We start from the raw sequence: 21,580 nt of genomic DNA, 5'->3' as shown, positions 1-21,580 counted from the left end.
TGGAAAACTCACGTTTCCACGTGAAATAGCCAGGTTTCACGTGGAAAGCTTGGAAAACTCAACATTCCACTTGAAATTGGCCAAGGTTTCACGTGGAAAACTTGGCAAACTCAACATTCCACGTGAAATTGCCAAGGTTTCACGTGGAAAACTCTAGTTTCCACGTGAAATAGCCCAGGTTTCACGTTGAAAGATTGGAAAACTCAACATTTCAAGTGAAATTGGCCAAGTTTCACGTGAAAAGCTTGGAAATCTCAGGATTCCACGTGAAAAGCCAAGGTTTCACGTGGAAAGCTTGGAAATCTCAACATTCCACGTGAAATTGCAAAGGTTTTACGTGGAAAACTCACGTTTCCACGTGAAATAGCCCTGGTTACACGTGGAAAGCTCGGAAATCTCAACATTCCACATGAAATTGGCCAAATTTCACGTGAAAAGCTTGGAAATCTCAGGATTCCACGTGAAAAGCCAAGGTTTCACGTGGAAAGCTCGGAAATCTCATCATTCCACTTGAAAGTGACAAGGTTTCACGTGGAAAACTCAAGTTTCCACGTGAAATAGCCCAGGTTTCACGTGGAAAGCTTGGAAATCTCAGGATTTCACGTGAAATTGACAAGGTGTCACGTGGAAAACTCAAGTTTCCACGTGAAATTGCCCAGGTTTCACGTGGAAAGCTTGGAAAACTAAACATTCCACGTGAAATTGGCCAAGTTTCACGTGGAAAGCTTGGAAATATCAGGATTCCACGTGAAAAGCCAAGGTTTCACGTGGAAAGCTAGGAAATCTCAACATTCCACGTGAAATTGCAAAGGTTTCACGTGGAAAACTAAAGTTTCCACGTGAAATAACCCAGGATTCACGTGGAAAGCTTGGAAAACTAAACATTCCACGTGAAATTGGCCAAGTTTCACGTGGAAAGCTTGGAAATATCAGGATTCCACGTGAAAAGCCAAGGTTTCACGTGGAAAGCTAGGAAATCTCAACATTCCACGTGAAATTGCAAAGGTTTCACGTGGAAAACTCAAGTTTCCACGTGAAATAGCATAGGTTTCACGTGGAAAGCTTGGAAATCGCAGGATTCCACGTGAAAAGCCAAGCTTTCACGTGGAAAGCTTGGAAATCTCAACATTCCACGTGAAATTGCCAAGGTTTTACGTGGAAAACTCACGTTTCCACGTGAAATAGCCCAGGTTTCACGTGGAAAGCTTGGAAAACTCAACATTCCACTTGAAATTGGCCAAGGTTTCACGTGGAAAACTCTAGTTTCCACGTGAAATAGCCCAGGTTTCCCGTTGAAAGATTGGAAAACTCAACATTTCAAGTGAAATTGGCCAAGTTTCACGTGAAAAGCTTGGAAATCTCAGGATTCCACGTGAAAAGCCAAGGTTTCACGTGGAAAGCTAGGAAATCTCAACATTCTACGTGAAATTGACAAGGTTTCACGTGGAAAACTCAAGTTTCCACGTGAAATAGCCCAGGTTTCACGTGGATAGCTTGGAAAACTCAACATTCCACGTGAAATTGGCCAAGTTTCACGTGGAAAGCATGGAAATCTCAGGATTCCACGTGAAAAGCCAAGGTTTCACGTGGAAAGCTTGGAAATCTCAACATTCCACGTGAAATTGCAAAGGTTTTACGTGGAAAACTCACGTTTCCACGTGAAATAGCCCAGGTTTCACGTGGAAAGCTTGGAAAACTCAACATTCCACTTGAAATTGGCCAAGTTTCACGTGGAAAGCTTGGCAAACTCAAGTTTCCACGTGAAATAGCCCAGGTTACACGTGGAAAGCTCGGAAATCTCAACATTCCACATGAAATTGGCCAAATTTCACGTGAAAAGCTTGGAAATCTCAGGATTCCACGTGAAAAGCCAAGGTTTCACGTGGAAAGCTCGGAAATGTCATCATTCCACTTGAAAGTGACAAGGTTTCACGTGGAAAACTCAAGTTTCCACGTGAAATAGCCCAGGTTTCACGTGGAAAGCTTGGAAATCTCAGGATTTCACGTGAAATTGACAAGGTGTCACGTGGAAAACTCAAGTTTCCACGTGAAATAGCCCAGGTTTCACGTGGAAAGCTTGGAAAACTAAACATTCCACGTGAAATTGGCCAAGTTTCACGTGGAAAGCTTGGAAATATCAGGATTCCACGTGAAAAGCCAAGGTTTCACGTGGAAAGCTAGGAAATCTCAACATTCCACGTGAAATTGCAAAGGTTTCACGTGGAAAACTAAAGTTTCCACGTGAAATAACCCAGGATTCACGTGGAAAGCTTGGAAAACTAAACATTCCACGTGAAATTGGCCAAGTTTCACGTGGAAAGCTTGGAAATATCAGGATTCCACGTGAAAAGCCAAGGTTTCACGTGGAAAGCTAGGAAATCTCAACATTCCACGTGAAATTGCAAAGGTTTCACGTGGAAAACTCAAGTTTCCACGTGAAATAGCATACGTTTCACGTGGAAAGCTTGGAAATCGCAGGATTCCACGTGAAAAGCCAAGCTTTCACGTGGAAAGCTTGGAAATCTCAACATTCCACGTGAAATTGCCAAGGTTTGACGTGGAAAACTCACGTTTCCACGTGAAATAGCCCAGGTTTCACGTGGAAAGCTTGGAAAACTCAACATTCCACTTGAAATTGGCCAAGGTTTCACGTGGAAAACTCTAGTTTCCACGTGAAATAGCCCAGGTTTCACGTTGAAAGATTGGAAAACTCAACATTTCAAGTGAAATTGGCCAAGTTTCACGTGAAAAGCTTGGAAATCTCAGGATTCCACGTGAAAAGCCAAGGTTTCACGTGGAAAACTCAAGTTTCCACGTGAAATAGCCCAGGTTTCACGTGGATAGCTTGGAAAACTCAACATTCCACGTGAAATTGGCCAAGTTTCACGTGGAAAGCATGGAAATCTCAGGATTCCACGTGAAAAGCCAAGGTTTCACGTGGAAAGCTTGGAAATCTCAACATTCCACGTGAAATTGCAAAGGTTTTACGTGGAAAACTCACGTTTCCACGTGAAATAGCCCAGGTTTCACGTGGAAAGCTTGGAAAACTCAACATTTCAAGTGAAATTGGCCAAGTTTCACGTGAAAAGCTTGGAAATCTCAGGATTCCACGTGAAAAGCCAAGGTTTCACGTGGAAAGCTATCAAATCTCAACATTCTACGTGAAATTGACAAGGTTTCACGTGGAAAACTCAAGTTTCCACGTGAAATAGCCCAGGTTTCACGTGGATAGCTTGGAAAACTCAACATTCCACGTGAAATTGGCCAAGTTTCACGTGGAAAGCTTGGAAATCTCAGGATTCCACGTGAAAAGACAAGGTTTCACGTGGAAAGCTTGGAAATCTCAACATTCCACGTGAAATTGCCAAGGTTTTACGTGGAAAACTCACGTTTCCACGTGAAATAGCCCAGGTTTCACGTGGAAAGCTTGGAAAACTCAATATTCCACTTGAAATTGGCCAAGTTTCACGTGGAAAGCTTGGCAAACTCAAGTTTCCACGTGAAATAGCCCAGGTTACACGTGGAAAGCTCGGAAATCTCAACATTCCACATGAAATTGGCCAAATTTCACGTGAAAAGCTTGGAAATCTCAGGATTCCACGTGAAAAGCTAAGGTTTCACGTGGAAAGCTCGGAAATCTCATCATTCCACTTGAAAGTGACAAGGTTTCACGTGGAAAACTCAAGTTTCCACGTGAAATAGCCCAGGTTTCACGTGGAAAGCTTGGAAATCTCAGGATTTCACGTGAAATTGACAAGGTGTCACGTGGAAAACTCAAGTTTCCACGTGAAATAGCCCAGGTTTCACGTGGAAAGCTTGGAAAACTAAACATTCCACGTGAAATTGGCCAAGTTTCACGTGGAAAGCTTGGAAATATCAGGATTCCACGTGAAAAGCCAAGGTTTCACGTGGAAAGCTAGGAAATCTCAACATTCCACGTGAAATTGCAAAGGTTTCACGTGGAAAACTAAAGTTTCCACGTGAAATAACCCAGGATTCACGTGGAAAGCTTGGAAAACTAAACATTCCACGTGAAATTGGCCAAGTTTCACGTGGAAAGCTTGGAAATATCAGGATTCCACGTGAAAAGCCAAGGTTTCACGTGGAAAGCTAGGAAATCTCAACATTCCACGTGAAATTGCAAAGGTTTCACGTGGAAAACTCAAGTTTCCACGTGAAATAGCATAGGTTTCACGTGGAAAGCTTGGAAATCGCAGGATTCCACGTGAAAAGCCAAGCTTTCACGTGGAAAGCTTGGAAATCTCAACATTCCACGTGAAATTGCCAAGGTTTTACGTGGAAAACTCACGTTTCCACGTGAAATAGCCAGGTTTCACGTGGAAAGCTTGGAAAACTCAACATTCCACTTGAAATTGGCCAAGGTTTCACGTGGAAAACTTGGCAAACTCAACATTCCACGTGAAATTGCCAAGGTTTCACGTGGAAAACTCTAGTTTCCACGTGAAATAGCCCAGGTTTCACGTTGAAAGATTGGAAAACTCAACATTTCAAGTGAAATTGGCCAAGTTTCACGTGAAAAGCTTGGAAATCTCAGGATTCCACGTGAAAAGCCAAGGTTTCACGTGGAAAGCTTGGAAATCTCAACATTCCACGTGAAATTGCAAAGGTTTTACGTGGAAAACTCACGTTTCCACGTGAAATAGCCCTGGTTACACGTGGAAAGCTCGGAAATCTCAACATTCCACATGAAATTGGCCAAATTTCACGTGAAAAGCTTGGAAATCTCAGGATTCCACGTGAAAAGCCAAGGTTTCACGTGGAAAGCTCGGAAATCTCATCATTCCACTTGAAAGTGACAAGGTTTCACGTGGAAAACTCAAGTTTCCACGTGAAATAGCCCAGGTTTCACGTGGAAAGCTTGGAAATCTCAGGATTTCACGTGAAATTGACAAGGTGTCACGTGGAAAACTCAAGTTTCCACGTGAAATTGCCCAGGTTTCACGTGGAAAGCTTGGAAAACTAAACATTCCACGTGAAATTGGCCAAGTTTCACGTGGAAAGCTTGGAAATATCAGGATTCCACGTGAAAAGCCAAGGTTTCACGTGGAAAGCTAGGAAATCTCAACATTCCACGTGAAATTGCAAAGGTTTCACGTGAAAATCTTGAAAATCTCAGGATTCCACGTGAATAGCCAAGGTTTCACGTGGAACGCTCGGAAATCTCAACCTTCCACGTGAAATTGCCAAGGTCTCACGTGGAAAACTCACGTTTCCACGTGAAATAGCCCAGGTTTCACGTGGAAAACTTGGAAAACTAAACATTCCACGTGAAATTGCCCAGGTTTCACGTGGAAAGCTTGTCAAACTCAAGTTTCCACGTCAAATAGCCCAGGTTACACGTGGAAAGCTCGGAAATCTCAACATTCCACGTGAAAGTGACAAGGTTTCACGTGGAAAACTCAAGTTTCCACGTGAAATAACCCAGGATTCACGTGGAATGCTTGGAAAACTAAACATTCCACTTGAAATTGGCCAAGTTTCACGTGGAAAGCTTGGAAATATCAGGATTCCACGTAAAAGCCAAGGTTTCACGTGTGAAGCTAGGAAATCTCAACATTCCACGTGAAATTGCAAAGGTTTCATGTGAAAATCTTGGAAATCTCAGGATTCCACGTGAAAAGCCAAGGTTTCACGTGGAAAGCTCGGAAATCTCAATATTCCACGTGAAAGTGACAAGGTTTCACGTGGAAAACTCAAGTTTCCACGTGAAATAGCCCAGGTTTCACGTGGAAAGCTTGGAAAACTAAACATTCCACGTGAAATTGGCCAAGTTTCACGTGGAAAGCTTGGAAATATCAGGATTCCACGTGAAAAGCCAAGGTTTCACGTGGAAAGCTAGGAAATCTCAACATTCCACGTGACATTGCCAAGGTTTCACGTGGAAAACTCACGTTTCCACGTGAAATAGCCCAGGTTTCACGTGGAAATCTTGGAAAATTAAACATTCCAAGTGAAATTGGCCAAGTTTCACTTGAAAAGCTTGGAAATCTCAGGATTCCACGTGAATAGCCAAGGTTTCACGTGGAAATCTCAACATTCCACGTGAAAGTGACAAGGTTTCACGTGGAAAACTCAAGTTTCCACGTGGAATAGCCCAGGTTTCACGTGGAAAGCTTGGAAAACTAAACATTCCACGTGAAATTGGCCAAGTTTCACGTGGAAAGCTTGGAAATATCAGGATTCCACGTGAAAAGCCAAGGTTTCACGTGGAAAGCTAGGAAATCTCAACATTCCACGTGAAATTGCAAAGGTTTCACGTGGAAATCTCTAGTTTCCACGTGAAATAACCCAGGATTCACGTGGAAAGCTTGGAAAACTAAACATTCCACGTGAAATTGGCCAAGTTTCACGTGGAAAGCTTGGAAATATCAGGATTCCACGTCAAAAGCAAAGGTTTCACGTGGAAAGCTAGGAAATCTCAACATTCCACGTGAAATTGCAAAGGTTTCACGTGAAAATCTTGGAAATCTCAGGATTCCACGTGAAAAGCCAAGGTTTCACGTGGAAAGCTATGAAATCTCAACATTCCACGTGACATTGCCAAGGTTTCACGTGGAAAACTCACGTTTCCATGTGAAATAGCCCAGGTTTCACGTGGAAATCTTGGAAAATTCAACATTCCAAGTGAAATTGGCCAAGTTTCACTTGAAAAGTTTGGACATCTCAGGATCTTACGTGAATAGCCAAGGTTTCACGTGGAAAGCTCGGAAATCTCAACCTTCCACGTGAAATTGCCAAGGTCTCACGTGGAAAATTCACATTTCCACGTGAAATAGCCCAGGTTTCACGTGAAAAGCTTGTCAAACTCAAGTTTCCACGTCAAATAGCCCAGGTTACACGAGGAAAGCTCGGAAATCTCAACATTCCACGTGAAAGTGACAAGGTTTCACGTGGAAAACTCAAGTTTCCACGTGAAATAGCCTAGGTTTCACGTGGAAAGCTTGGAAATCTCAGGATTCCGCGTGAAAAGCCAAGCTTTCACGTGGAAAACTCAAGTTTCCACGTAAAATAGCCCAGATTACACGTGGAAGGCTTGGAAAACTCAACATTCCAAGTGAAATTGGCCAAGTTTCACGAGACAAGCTTGGAAATCTCAGGATTCCACGTGAATAGCCAAGGTTTCACGTGGAAATCTCAACATTCCACGTGAAAGTGACAAGGTTTCACGTGGAAAACTCAAGTTTCCACGTGGAATAGCCCAGGTTTCACGTGGAAAGCTTGGAAAACTAAACATTCCACGTGAAATTGGCCAAGTTTCACGTGGAAAGCTTGGAAATATCAGGATTCCACGTAAAAAGCCAAGGTTTCACGTGGAAAGCTAGGAAATCTCAACATTCCACGTGAAATTGCAAAGGTTTCACGTGAAAATCTTGGAAATCTCAGGATTCCACGTGAAAAGCCAAGGTTTCACGTGGAAAACTCAGAAATCTCAACATTCCACGTGAAAGTGACAAGGTTTCACGTGGAAAACACAAGTTTCCACGTGAAATAGCCCAGGTTTCACGTGGAAAACTTGGAAAACTAAACATTCCACGTGAAATTGGCCAAGTTTCACGTGGCAAGCTTTGAAATATCAGGATTCCACGTGAAAAGCCAAGGTTTCACGTGGAAAGCTAGGAAATCTCAACATTCCACGTGACATTGCCAAGGTTTCACGTGGAAAACTCACGTTTCCACGTGAAATAGCCCAGGTTTCACGTGGAAATCTTGGAAAATTCAACATTCCAAGTGAAATTGGCCAAGTTTCACTTGAATAGCTTGGAAATCTCAGGATCTTACGTGAATAGCCAAGGTTTCACGTGGAAAGCTTGGAAAACTCAACATTCCACTTGAAATTGGCCAAGGTTTCACGTGGAAAACTTGGCAAACTCAACATTCCACGTGAAATTGCCAAGGTTTCACGTGTAAAACTCTAGTTTCCACGTGATATAGCCCAGGTTTCACGTTTAAAGATTGGAAAACTCAACATTTCAAGTGAAATTGGCCAAGTTTCACGTGAAAAGCTTGGAAATCTCTGGATTCCACGTGAAAAGCCAAGGTTTCACGTGGAAAGCTATCAAATCTCAACATTCTACGTGAAATTGACAAGGTTTCACGTGGAAAACTCAAGTTTCCACGTGAAATAGCCCAGGTTTCACGTGGATAGCTTGGAAAACTCAACATTCCACGTGAAATTGGCCAAGTTTCACGTGGAAAGCTTGGAAATCTCAGGATTCCACGTGAAAAGACAAGGTTTCACGTGGAAAGCTTGGAAATCTCAACATTCCACGTGAAATTGCCAAGGTTTTACGTGGAAAACTCACGTTTCCACGTGAAATAGCCCAGGTTTCACGTGGAAAGCTTGGAAAACTCAACATTCCACTTGAAATTGGCCAAGTTTCACGTGGAAAGCTTGGCAAACTCAAGTTTCCACGTGAAATAGCCCAGGTTACACGTGGAAAGCTCGGAAATCTCAACATTCCACATGAAATTGGCCAAATTTCACCTGAAAAGCTTGGAAATCTCAGGATTCCACGTGAAAAGCCAAGGTTTCACGTGGAAAGCTCGGAAATCTCATCATTCCACTTGAAAGTGACAAGGTTTCACGTGGAAAACTCAAGTTTCCACGTGAAATAGCCCTGGTTTCACGTGGAAAGCTTGGAAATCGCAGGATTTGACGTGAAATTGACAAGGTGTCACGTGGAAAACTCAAGTTTCCACGTGAAATAGCCCAGGTTTCACGTGGAAAGCTTGGAAAACTAAACATTCCACGTGAAATTGGCCAAGTTTCACGTGGAAAGCTTGGAAATATCAGGATTCCACGTGAAAAGCCAAGGTTTCACATGGAAAGCTAGGAAATCTCAACATTCCACGTGAAATTGCAAAGGTTTCACGTGGAAAACTAAAGTTTCCACGTGAAATAACCCAGGATTCACGTGGAAAGCTTGAAAAACTAAACATTCCACGTGAAATTGGCCAAGTTTCACGTGGAAAGCTTGGAAATATCAGGATTCCACGTGAAAAGCCAAGGTTTCATGTGGAAAGCTAGGAAATCTCAACATTCCACGTGAAATTGCAAAGGTTTCACGTGGAAAACTCAAGTTTCCACGTGAAATAACCCAGGATTCACGTGGAAAGCTTGGAAAACTAAACATTCCACGTGACATTGCCAAGGTTTCACGTGGAAAGCTAGGAAATCTCAACATTCCACGTGACATTGCCAAGGTTTCACGTGGAAAACTCACGTTTCCACGTGAAATAGCCCAGGTTTCACGTGGAAATCTTGGAAAATTCAACATTCCAAGTGAAATTGGCCAAGTTTCACTTGAAAAGCTTGGAAATCTCAGGATTCCACGTGAATAGCCAATGTTTCACGTGGAAAGCTCGGAAATCTCAACATTCCACATGAAAGTGACAAGGTTTCACGTGGAAAACTCAAGTTTCCACGTGGAATAGCCCAGGTTTCACGTGAAAAGCTTGGAAAACTAAACATTCCACGTGAAATTGGCCAAGTTTCACGTGGAAAGCTTGGAAATATCAGGATTCCACGTAAAAAGCCAAGGTTTCACGTGGAAAGCTAGGAAATCTCAACATTCCACGTGAAATTGCAAAGGTTTCACGTGAAAATCTTGGAAATCTCAGGATTCCACGTGAAAAGCCAAGGTTTCACGTGGAAAGCTTAGAAATCTCAACATTCCACGTGAAAGTGACAAGGTTTCACGTGGAAAACACAAGTTTCCACGTGAAATAGCCCAGGTTTCACGTGGAAAACTTGGAAAACTAAACATTCCACGTGAAATTGGCCAAGTTTCACGTGGAAAGCTTTGAAATATCAGGATTCCACGTGAAAAGCCAAGGTTTCACGTGGAAAGCTAGGAAATCTCAACATTCCACGTGACATTGCCAAGGTTTCACGTGGAAAACTCACGTTTCCACGTGAAATAGCCCAGGTTTCACGTGGAAATCTTGGAAAATTCAACATTCCAAGTGAAATTGGCCAAGTTTCACTTGAATAGCTTGGAAATCTCAGGATCTTACGTGAATAGCCAAGGTTTCACGTGGAAAGCTTGGAAAACTCAACATTCCACTTGAAATTGGCCAAGGTTTCACGTGGAAAACTTGGCAAACTCAACATTCCACGTGAAATTGCCAAGGTTTCACGTGTAAAACTCTAGTTTCCACGTGAAATAGCCCAGGTTTCACGTTTAAAGATTGGAAAACTCAACATTTCAAGTGAAATTGGCCAAGTTTCACGTGAAAAGCTTGGAAATCTCTGGATTCCACGTGAAAAGCCAAGGTTTCACGTGGAAAGCTATCAAATCTCAACATTCTACGTGAAATTGACAAGGTTTCACGTGGAAAACTCAAGTTTCCACGTGAAATAGCCCAGGTTTCACGTGGATAGCTTGGAAAACTCAACATTCCACGTGAAATTGGCCAAGTTTCACGTGGAAAGCTTGGAAATCTCAGGATTCCACGTGAAAAGACAAGGTTTCACGTGGAAAGCTTGGAAATCTCAACATTCCACGTGAAATTGCCAAGGTTTTACGTGGAAAACTCACGTTTCCACGTGAAATAGCCCAGGTTTCACGTGGAAAGCTAGGAAAACTCAACATTCCACTTGAAATTGGCCAAGTTTCACGTGGAAAGCTTGGCAAACTCAAGTTTCCACGTGAAATAGCCCAGGTTACACGTGGAAAGCTCGGAAATCTCAACATTCCACATGAAATTGGCCAAATTTCACCTGAAAAGCTTGGAAATCTCAGGATTCCACGTGAAAAGCCAAGGTTTCACGTGGAAAGCTCGGAAATCTCATCATTCCACTTGAAAGTGACAAGGTTTCACGTGGAAAACTCAAGTTTCCACGTGAAATAGCCCTGGTTTCACGTGGAAAGCTTGGAAATCGCAGGATTTCACGTGAAATTGACAAGGTGTCACGTGGAAAACTCAAGTTTCCACGTGAAATAGCCCAGGTTTCACGTGGAAAGCTTGGAAAACTAAACATTCCACGTGAAATTTGCCAAGTTTCACGTGGAAAGCTTGGAAATATCAGGATTCCACGTGAAAAGCCAAGGTTTCACGTGGAAAGCTAGGAAATCTCAACATTCCACGTGAAATTGCAAAGGTTTCACGTGGAAAACTAAAGTTTCCACGTGAAATAACCCAGGATTCACGTGGAAAGCTTGAAAAACTAAACATTCCACGTGAAATTGGCCAAGTTTCACGTGGAAAGCTTGGGAATATCAGGATTCCACGTGAAAAGCCAAGGTTTCACGTGGAAAGCTAGGAAATCTCAACATTCCACGTGAAATTGCAAAGGTTTCACGTGGAAAACTAAAGTTTCCACGTGGAAAGCTTGGAAAACTAAACATTCCACGTGAAATTGGCCAAGTTTCACGTGGAAAGCTTGGAAATATCAGGATTCCACGTGAAAAGCCAAGGTTTCACGTGGAAAGCTAGGAAATCTCAACATTCCACGTGAAATTGCAAAGGTTTCACGTGGAAAACTCAAGTTTCCACGTGAAATAGCATAGGTTTCACGTGGAAAGCTTGGAAATCGCAGGATTCCACGTGAAAAGCCAAGCTTTCACGTGGAAAGCTTGGAAATCTCAACATTCCACGTGAAATTGCCAAGGTTTTACGTGGAAAACTCACGTTTCCACGTGAAATAGCCCAGGTTTCACGTGGAAAGCTTGGAAAACTCAACATTCCACTTGAAATTGGCCAAGGTTTCACGTGGAAAACTTGGCAAACTCAACATTCCACGTGAAATTGCCAAGGTTTCACGTGGAAAACTCTAGTTTCCACGTGAAATAGCCCAGGTTTCACGTTGAAAGATTGGAAAACTCAACATTTCAAGTGAAATTGGCCCAGTTTCACGTGAAAAGCTTGGAAATCTCAGGATTTCACGTGAAAAGCCAAGGTTTCACGTGGAAAGCTAGGAAATCTCAACATTCCACGTGAAATTGACAAGGTTTCACGTGGAAAACTCAAGTTTCCACGTGAAATAGCCCAGGTTTCACGTGGATAGCTTGGAAAACTCAACATTCCACGTGAAATTGGCCAAGTTTCACGTGGAAAGCATGGAAATCTCAGGATTCCACTTGAAAAGCCAAGGTTTCACGTGGAAAGCTTGGAAATCTCAACATTCCACGTGAAATTGCAAAGGTTTTACGTGGAAAACTCACGTTTCCACGTGAAATAGCCCAGGTTTCACGTGGAAAGCTTGGAAAACTCAACATTCCACTTGAAATTGGCCAAGTTTCACGTGGAAAGCTTGGCAAACTCATGTTTCCACGTGAAATAGCCCTGGTTACACGTGGAAAGCTCGGAAATCTCAACATTCCACATGAAATTGGCCAAATTTCACGTGAAAAGCTTGGAAATCTCAGGATTCCACGTGAAAAGCCAAGGTTTCACGTGGAAAGCTCGGAAATCTCATCATTCCACTTGAAAGTGACAAGGTTTCACGTGAAAAACTCAAGTTTCCACGTGAAATAGCCCAGTTTTCACGTGGAAAGCTTGGAAATCTCAGGATTTCACGTGAAATTGACAAGGTGTCACGTGGAAAACTCAAGTTTCCACGTGAAATTGCCCAGGTTTCACGTGGAAAGCTAGGAAAACTAAACATTCCACGTGAAATTGGCCAAGTTTCACGTGGAAAGCTTGGAAATATCAGGATTCCACGTGAAAAGCCAAGGTTTCACGTGGAAAGCTAGGAAATCTCAACATTCCACGTGAAATTGCAAAGGTTTAACGTGGAAAACTAAAGTTTCCACGTGAAATAACCCAGGATTCACGTGGAAAGCTTGGAAAACTAAACATTCCACGTGAAATTGGCCAAGTTTCACGTGGAAAGCTTGGAAATATCAGGATTCCACGTGAAAAGCCAAGGTTTCACGTGGAAAGCTAGGAAATCTCAACATTCCACGTGAAATTGCAAAGGTTTCACGTGAAAATCTTGAAAATCTCAGGATTCCACGTGAATAGACAAGGTTTCACGTGGAACGCTCGGAAATCTCAACCTTCCACGTGAAATTGCCAAGGTCTCACGTGGAAAACTCACGTTTCCACGTGAAATAGCCCAGGTTTCACGTGGAAAACTTGGAAAACTAAACATTCCACGTGAAATTGCCCAGGTTTCACGTGGAAAGCTTGTCAAACTCAAGTTTCCACGTCAAATAGCCCAGGTTACACGTGGAAAGCTCGGAAATCTCAACATTCCACGTGAAAGTGACAAGGTTTCACGTGGAAAACTCAAGTTTCCACGTGAAATAACCCAGGATTCACGTGGAATGCTTGGAAAACTAAACATTCCACGTGAAATTGGCCAAGTTTCACGTGGAAAGCTTGGAAATATCAGGATTCCACGTAAAAGCCAAGGTTTCACGTGTGAAGCTAGGAAATCTCAACATTCCACGTGAAATTGCAAAGGTTTCACGTGAAAATCTTGGAAATCTCAGGATTCCACGTGAAAAGCCAAGGTTTCACGTGGAAAGCTCGGAAATCTCAATATTCCACGTGAAAGTGACAAGGTTTCACGTGGAAAACTCAAGTTTCCACGTGAAATAGCCCAGGTTTCACGTGGAAAACTTGGAAAACTAAACATTCCACGTGAAATTGGCCAAGTTTCACGTGGAAAGCTTGGAAATATCAGGATTCCACGTGAAAAGCCAAGGTTTCACGTGGAAAGCTAGGAAATCTCAACATTCCACGTGACATTGCCAAGGTTTCACGTGGAAAACTCACGTTTCCACGTGAAATAGCCCAGGTTTCACGTGGAAATCTTGGAAAATTCAACATTCAAAGTGAAATTGGCCAAGTTTCACTTGAAAAGCTTGGAAATCTCAGGATTCCACGTGAATAGCCAAGGTTTCACGTGGAAATCTCAACATTCCACGTGAAAGTGACAAGGTTTCACGTGGAAAACTCAAGTTTCCACGTGGAATAGCCCAGGTTTCACGTGGAAAGCTTGGAAAACTAAAGATTCCACGTGAAATTGGCCAAGTTTCACGTGGAAAGCTTGGAAATATCAGGATTCAACGTGAAAAGCCAAGGTTTCACGTGGAAAGCTAGGAAATCTCAACATTCCACGTGAAATTGCAAAGGTTTCACGTGGAAAACTCAAGTTTCCACGTGAAATAACCCAGGATTCACGTGGAAAGCTTGGAAAACTAAACATTCCACGTGAAATTGGCCAAGTTTCACGTGGAAAGCTTGGAAATATCAGGATTCCACGTCAAAAGCCAAGGTTTCACGTGGAAAGCTAGGAAATCTCAACATTCCACGTGAAATTGCAAAGGTTTCACGTGAAAATCTTGGAAATCTCAGGATTCCACGTGAAAAGCCAAGGTTTCACGTGGAAAGCTCAGAAATCTCAACATTCCACGTGAAAGTGACAAGGTTTCACGTGGAAAACTCAAGTTTCCACGTGAAATAGCCCAGGTTTCACGTGGAAAACTTGGAAAACTAAACATTCCACGTGAAATTGGCCAAGTTTCACGTGGAAAGATTTGAAATATCAGGATTCCACGTGAAAAGCCAAGGTTTCACGTGGAAAGCTATGAAATCTCAACATTCCACGTGACATTGCCAAGGTTTCACGTGGAAAACTCACGTTTCCATGTGAAATAGCCCAGGTTTCACGTGGAAATCTTGGAAAATTCAACATTCCAAGTGAAATTGGCCAAGTTTCACTTGAAAAGCTTGGAAATCTCAGGATCTTACGTGAATAGCCAAGGTTTCACGTGGAAAGCTCGGCAATCTCAACCTTCCACGTGAAATTGCCAAGGTCTCACGTGGAAAATTCACGTTTCCACGTGAAATAGCCCAGGTTTCACGTGGAAAGCTTGGAAAACTCAACATTCCACGTGAAATTGGCCAAGTTTCACGTGGAAAGCTTGGAAATATCAGGATTCCACGTGAAAAGCCAAGGTTTCACGTGGAAAGCTAGGAAATCTCAACATTCCACGTGAAATTGCAAAGGTTTCACGTGGAAAACTCAAGTTTCCACGTGAAATAACCCAGGATTCACGTGGAAAGCTTGGAAAACTAAACATTCCACGTGAAATTGGCCAAGTTTCACGTGGAAAGCTTGGAAATATCAGGATTCCACGTCAAAAGCCAAGGTTTCACGTGGGAAGCTAGGAAATCTCAACATTCCACGTGAAATTGCAAAGGTTTCACGTGAAAATCTTGGAAATCTCAGGATTCCACGTGAAAAGCCAAGGTTTCACGTGGAAAACTCAAGTTTCCACGTGAAATAGCCCAGGTTTCACGTGGAAAACTTGGAAAACTAAACATTCCACGTGAAATTGGCCAAGTTTCACGTGGAAAGATTTGAAATATCAGGATTCCACGTGAAAAGCCAAGGTTTCACGTGGAAAGCTATGAAATCTCAACATTCCACGTGACATTGCCAAGGTTTCACGTGGAAAACTCACGTTTCCATGTGAAATAGCCCAGGTTTCACGTGGAAATCTTGGAAAATTCAACATTCCAAGTGAAATTGGCCAAGTTTCACTTGAAAAGCTTGGAAATCTCAGGATCTTACGTGAATAGCCAAGGTTTCACGTGGAAAGCTCGGAAATCTCAACCTTCCACGTGAAATTGCCAAGGTCTCACGTGGAAAATTCACGTTTCCACGTGAAATAGCCCAGGTTTCACGTGGAAAGCTTGGAAAACTCAACATTCCACGTGAAATTGGCCAATTTTCACGTGGAAAGCTTGTCAAACTCAAGTTTCCACGTCAAATAGCCTAGGTTACACGAGGAAAGCTCGGAAATCTCAACATTCCACGTGAAAGTGACAAGGTTTCACGTGGAAAACTCAAGTTTCCACGTGAAATAGCCTAGGTTTCACGTGGAAAGCTTGGAAATCTCAGGATTCCACGTGAAAAGCCAAGCTTTCACGTGGAAAACTCAAGTTACCACGTAAAATAGCCCAGATTACACGTGGAAGGCTTGGAAAACTCAACATTCCAAGTGAAATTGGCCAAGTTTCACGAGACAAGCTTGGAAATCTCAGGATTCCACGTGAATAGCCAAGGTTTCACGTGGAAATCTCAACATTCCACGTGAAAGTGACAAGGTTTCACGTGGAAAACTCAAGTTTCCACGTGGAATAGCCCAGGTTTCACGTGGAAAGCTTGGAAAACTAAACATTCCACGTGAAATTGGCCAAGTTTCACGTGGAAAGCTTGGAAATATCAGGATTCCACGTGAAAAGCCAAGGTTTCATGTGGAAAGCTAGGAAATCTCAACATTCCACGTGAAATTGCAAAGGTTTCACGTGGAAAACTCAAGTTTCCACGTGAAATAACCCAGGATTCACGTGGAAAGCTTGGAAAACTAAACATTCCACGTGAAATTGGCCAAGTTTCACGTGGAAAGCTTGGAAATATCAGGATTCCACGTCAAAAGCCAAGGTTTCACGTGGAAAGCTAGGAAATCTCAACATTCCACGTGAAATTGCAAAGGTTTCACGTGAAAATCTTGGAAATCTCAGGATTCCACGTGAAAAGCCAAGGTTTCACGTGGAAAGCTCAGAAATCTCAACATTCCACGTGAAAGTGACAAGGTTTCACGTGGAAAACTCAAGTTTCCACGTGAAATAGCCCAGGTTTCACGTGGAAAACTTGGAAAACTAAACATTCCACGTGAAATTGGCCAAGTTTCACGTGGAAAGATTTGAAATATCAGGATTCCACGTGAAAAGCCAAGGTTTCACGTGGAAAGCTATGAAATCTCAACATTCCACGTGACATTGCCAAGGTTTCACGTGGAAAACTCACGTTTCCATGTGAAATAGCCCAGGTTTCACTTGAAAAGCTTGGAAATCTCAGAATCTTACGTGAATAGCCAAGGTTTCACGTGGAAAGCTCGGAAATCTCAACCTTCCACGTGAAATTGCCAAGGTCTCACGTGGAAAACTCACGTTTCCACGTGAAATAGCCCAGGTTTCACGTGGAAAGCTTGGAAAACTCAACATTCCACGTGAAATTGGCCAATTTACACGTGGAAAGCTTGTCAAACTCAAGTTTCCACGTCAAATAGCCCAGGTTACACGAGGAAAGCTCGGAAATCTCAACATTCCACGTGAAAGTGACAAGGTTTCACGTGGAAAACTCAAGTTTCCACGTGAAATAGCCTAGGTTTCACGTGGAAAGCTTGGAAATCTCAGGATTCCACGTGAAAAGCCAAGCTTTCACGTGGAAAACTCAAGTTTCCACGTAAAATAGCCCAGATTACACGTGGAAGGCTTGGAAAACTCAACATTCCAAGTGAAATTGGCCAAGTTTCACGGGACAAGCTTGGAAATCTCAGGATTCCACGTGAATAGCCAAGGTTTCACGTGGAAAGCTCGGAAATCTCAACATTCCACGTGAAAGTGACAAGGTTTCACGTGGAAAACTCAAGTTTCCACGTGGAATAGCCCAGGTTTCACTTGGAAAGCTTGGAAAACTAAACATTCCACGTGAAATTGGCCAAGTTTCACGTGGAAAGCTTGGAAATATCAGGATTCCACGTGAAAAGCTAAGGTTTCAAGTGGAAAGCTAGGAAATCTCAACATTCCACGTGAAATTGCAAAGGTTTCACGTGGAAAACTCAAGTTTCCACATGAAATAACCCAGGATTCACGTGGAAAGCTTGGAAAACTAAACATTCCACGTGAAATTGGCCAAGTTTCACGTGGAAAGCTTGGAAATATCAGGATTCCACGTCAAAAGCCAAGGTTTCACGTGGAAAGCTTGGAAATCTCAACATTCCACGTGAAATTGCAAAGGTTTCACGTGAAAATCTTGGAAATCTCAGGATTCCACGTGAAAAGCCAAGGTTTCACGTGGAAAGCTCAGAAATCTCAACATTCCACGTGAAAGTGACAAGGTTTCACGTGGAAAACTCAAGTTTCCACGTGAAATAGCCCAGGTTTCACGTGGAAAACTTGGAAAACTAAACATTCCACGTGAAATTGGCCAAGTTTCACGTGGAAAGATTTGAAATATCAGGATTCCACGTGAAAAGCCAAGGTTTCACGTGGAAAGCTATGAAATCTCAACATTCCACGTGACATTGCCAAGGTTTCACGTGGAAAACTCACGTTTCCATGTGAAATAGCCCAGGTTTCACGTGGAAATCTTGGAAAATTCAACATTCTAAGTGAAATTGGCCAAGTTTCACTTGAAAAGCTTGGAAATCTCAGGATCTTACGCGAATAGCCAAGGTTTCACGTGGAAAGCTCGGAAATCTCAACCTTCCACGTGAAATTGCCAAGGTCTCACGTGGAAAACTCACGTTTCCACGTGAAATAGCCCAGGTTTCACGTGGAAAGCTTGGAAAACTCAACATTCCACGTGAAATTGGCCAAGTTTCACGTGGAAAGCTTGTCAAACTCAAGTTTCCACGTCAAATAGCTCAGGTTACACGTGGAAAGCTCGGAAATCTCAACATTCCACGTGAAAGTGACAAGGTTTCACGTGGAAAACTCAAGTTTCCACGTGAAATAGCCCAGGTTTCACGTGGAAAACTTGGAAAACTAAACATTCCAAGTGAAATTGGCCAAGTTTCACGTGGAAAGCATGGAAATATCAGGATTCCACGTGAAAAGCCAAGGTTTCACGTGGAAAGCTAGGAAATCTCAACATTCCACGTGACATTGCCAAGGTTTCACGTGGAAAACTCACGTTTCCACGTGAAATAGCACAGGTTTCACGTGGAAATCTTGGAAAATTCAACATTCCAAGTGAAATTGGCCAAGTTTCACTTGAAAAGCTTGGAAATCTCAGGATTCCACGTGAATAGCCAAGGTTTCACGTGGAAAGCTCGGAAATCTCAACCTTCCACGTGAAATTGCCAAGGTCTCACGTGGAAAACTCACGTTTCCACGTGAAAAAGCCCAGGTTTCACGTGGAAAGCTTGGAAAACTCAACATTCCACGTGAAATTGGCCAAGTTTCACGTGGAAAGCTTGTCAAACTCAAGTTTCCACGTCAAATAGCTCAGGTTACACGTGGAAAGCTCGGAAATCTCAACATTCCACGTGAAAGTGACAAGGTTACACGTGGAAAACTCAAGTTTCCACGTGAAATAGCCTAGGTTTCACGTGGAAAGCTTGGAAATCTCAGGATTCCACGTGAAAAGCCAAGCTTTCACGTGGAAAGCTTGGAAATCTCAACATTCCACGTGAAATTGCCAAGGTTTGACGTGGAAAACTCACGTTTCCACGTGAAATAGCCCAGGTTTCACGTGGAAAGCTTGGAAAACTAAACATTCCACGTGAAATTGGCCAAGTTTCACGTGGAAAGCTTAAGAATATCAGGATTCCACGTGAAAAGCCAAGGTTTCACGTGGAAAGCTAGGAAGTTCAACATTCCACGTGAAATTGCAAATGTTTCACGTGGAAAACTGAAGTTTCCACGTGAAATAACCCAGGATTCACGTGGAAAGCTTGGAAAACTAAACATTCCACGTGAAATTGGCCAAGTTTCACGTGGAAAGCTTGGAAATATCAGGATTCCAGGTAAAAGTCAAGGTTTCACGTGGAAAGCTAGGAAATCTCAACATTCCACGTGAAATTGCAAAGGTTTCACGTGAAAATCTTGGAAATCTCAGGATTCCACGTGAAAAGCCAAGGTTTCACGTGGAAAGCTCGGAAATCTCAACATTCCACGTGAAAGTGACAAGGTTTCACGTGGAAAACTCAAGTTTCCACGTGAAATAGCCCAGGTTTCACGTGGAAAACTTGGAAAACTAAACATTCCACGTGAAATTGGCCAAGTTTCACGTGGAAAGCTTGGAAATATCAGGATTCCACGTGAAAAGCCAAGGTTTCACGTGGAAAGCTAGGAAATCTCAACATTCCACGTGACATTGCCAAGGTTTCACGTGGAAAACTCACGTTTCCACGTGAAATAGCCCAGGTTTCACGTGGAAATCTTGGAAAATTCTACATTCCAAGTGAAATTGGCCAAGTTTCACTTGAAAAGCTTGGAAATCTCAGGATTCCACGTGAATAGCCAAGGTTTCACGTGGAAAGCTCGGAAATCTCAACCTTCCACGTGAAATTGCCAAGGTCTCACGTGGAAAACTCACGTTTCCACGTGATATAGCCCAGGTTTCACGTGGAAAGCTTGGAAAACTCAACATTCCACGTGAAATTGGCCAAGTTTCACGTGGAAAGCTTGGCCAGGTTACACGTGGAAAGCTCGGAAATCTCAACATTCCACGTGAAAGTGACAAGGTTTCACGTGGACAACTCAAGTTTCCACGTGAAATAGCCGAGGTTTCACGTGGAAAGCTTGGAAATCTCAGGATTCCACGTGAAAAGCCAAGCTTTCACGTGGAAAACTCAAGTTTCCATGTAAAATAGCCCAGGTTACACGTGGAAGGCTTGGAAAACTCAACATTCCAAGTGAAATTGGCCAAGTTTCACGAGAAAAGCTTGGAAATCTCAGGATTCCACGTGAAACCATGTGAAACTTTGAGAATTCATGCACCAAGAATGAATCTCCCTTGCGAAGCCTAGGCTACTATGCGTGGAAAACAAATTTCCAGGGGCAAAGCTCAAGTCTCAATGAAAAGTTGGTTTGGGAATGCCATGCCATGGTGCCCAACATGTTACCGGATTCGGTCAAAACGTGGCAAAACAAAATCCCCGTGTGCATATTCAATGAAATTTGGTGGGAATGTTGGAAATATGCTCCTTGAGGTACACCAAAAATTCCAGAACAAAATTCGACCTCTAGGTACCGTTTTCTAATTTTTACCGATTTCCCCCGTTTCGGTCGGAAAATCATATAAAAATATCCCCGTGTGCATATGTATTGAAACTTTGTGGGAATGTTAGAGACATGATCCTTGATGTACAGAAAAAATCCAGACCAAAACTCAACCTCTAGGTACCTTTTCCTATTTTTACCGATTTTCTCGGTTTTGTCCCAAGAAAAAATTCATATTAAATCCATCCCTTGCTGGAAGTTGATGAAACTTTGGGAACCATCTTGTTTAATTTTTATAAGCATGCCTGCAAAAAATCACGTCCAAATTCGACCTCTAGGTCACCAAACTAAATTTATGTCTCCTCAAAAAAAGGGTATCATCTTGTACAAGTGTGAAATTGTTGCGTTTTCCTATAGTAGGGGGGAGCATACAGGTGAAAAATCAGCCCAACGTGAAATTTTCAGAAATGCTATGGAATGCCCCCCTGAGCGTCCCGGGCTAGCTTTTCACCTCGTTCCATGGCAAATGAGTGATTAAACGGATCAAATAACTCAAAATCCACGTCCCGATCAAAAATTGCGTCCCGACCGAGATTTCTCAAAAAGGGTAAACGACAACCCAGTCACGATTTGTGACTTATCACACCCAGTTGGGGCACACAAACATTGCGTTCTTAAGGTTTGGTGAAGCTTTTGCTTGACTCCGGCGTGTTCGAGCTCAAATTCGTGTGCTTCAACCCGTCGGTCGGGCATTCGTCGATCCTCATTTTCGGAGCTTGATTTTTGTGTTGTCCCAACTGTTTGGAATGTGATGTGGCTGATTGATTTCACTCTTGACGTGCCGAATGCCGACCACAATCTCATT

The sequence above is a fragment of the Lotus japonicus genome, chromosome 6 (genome assembly GCF_012489685.1).
Source record: "Lotus japonicus ecotype B-129 chromosome 6, LjGifu_v1.2".
In the NCBI taxonomy this organism is placed as follows: domain Eukaryota; kingdom Viridiplantae; phylum Streptophyta; class Magnoliopsida; order Fabales; family Fabaceae; genus Lotus; species Lotus japonicus.
This window is presented reverse-complemented; position numbering follows the sequence as displayed.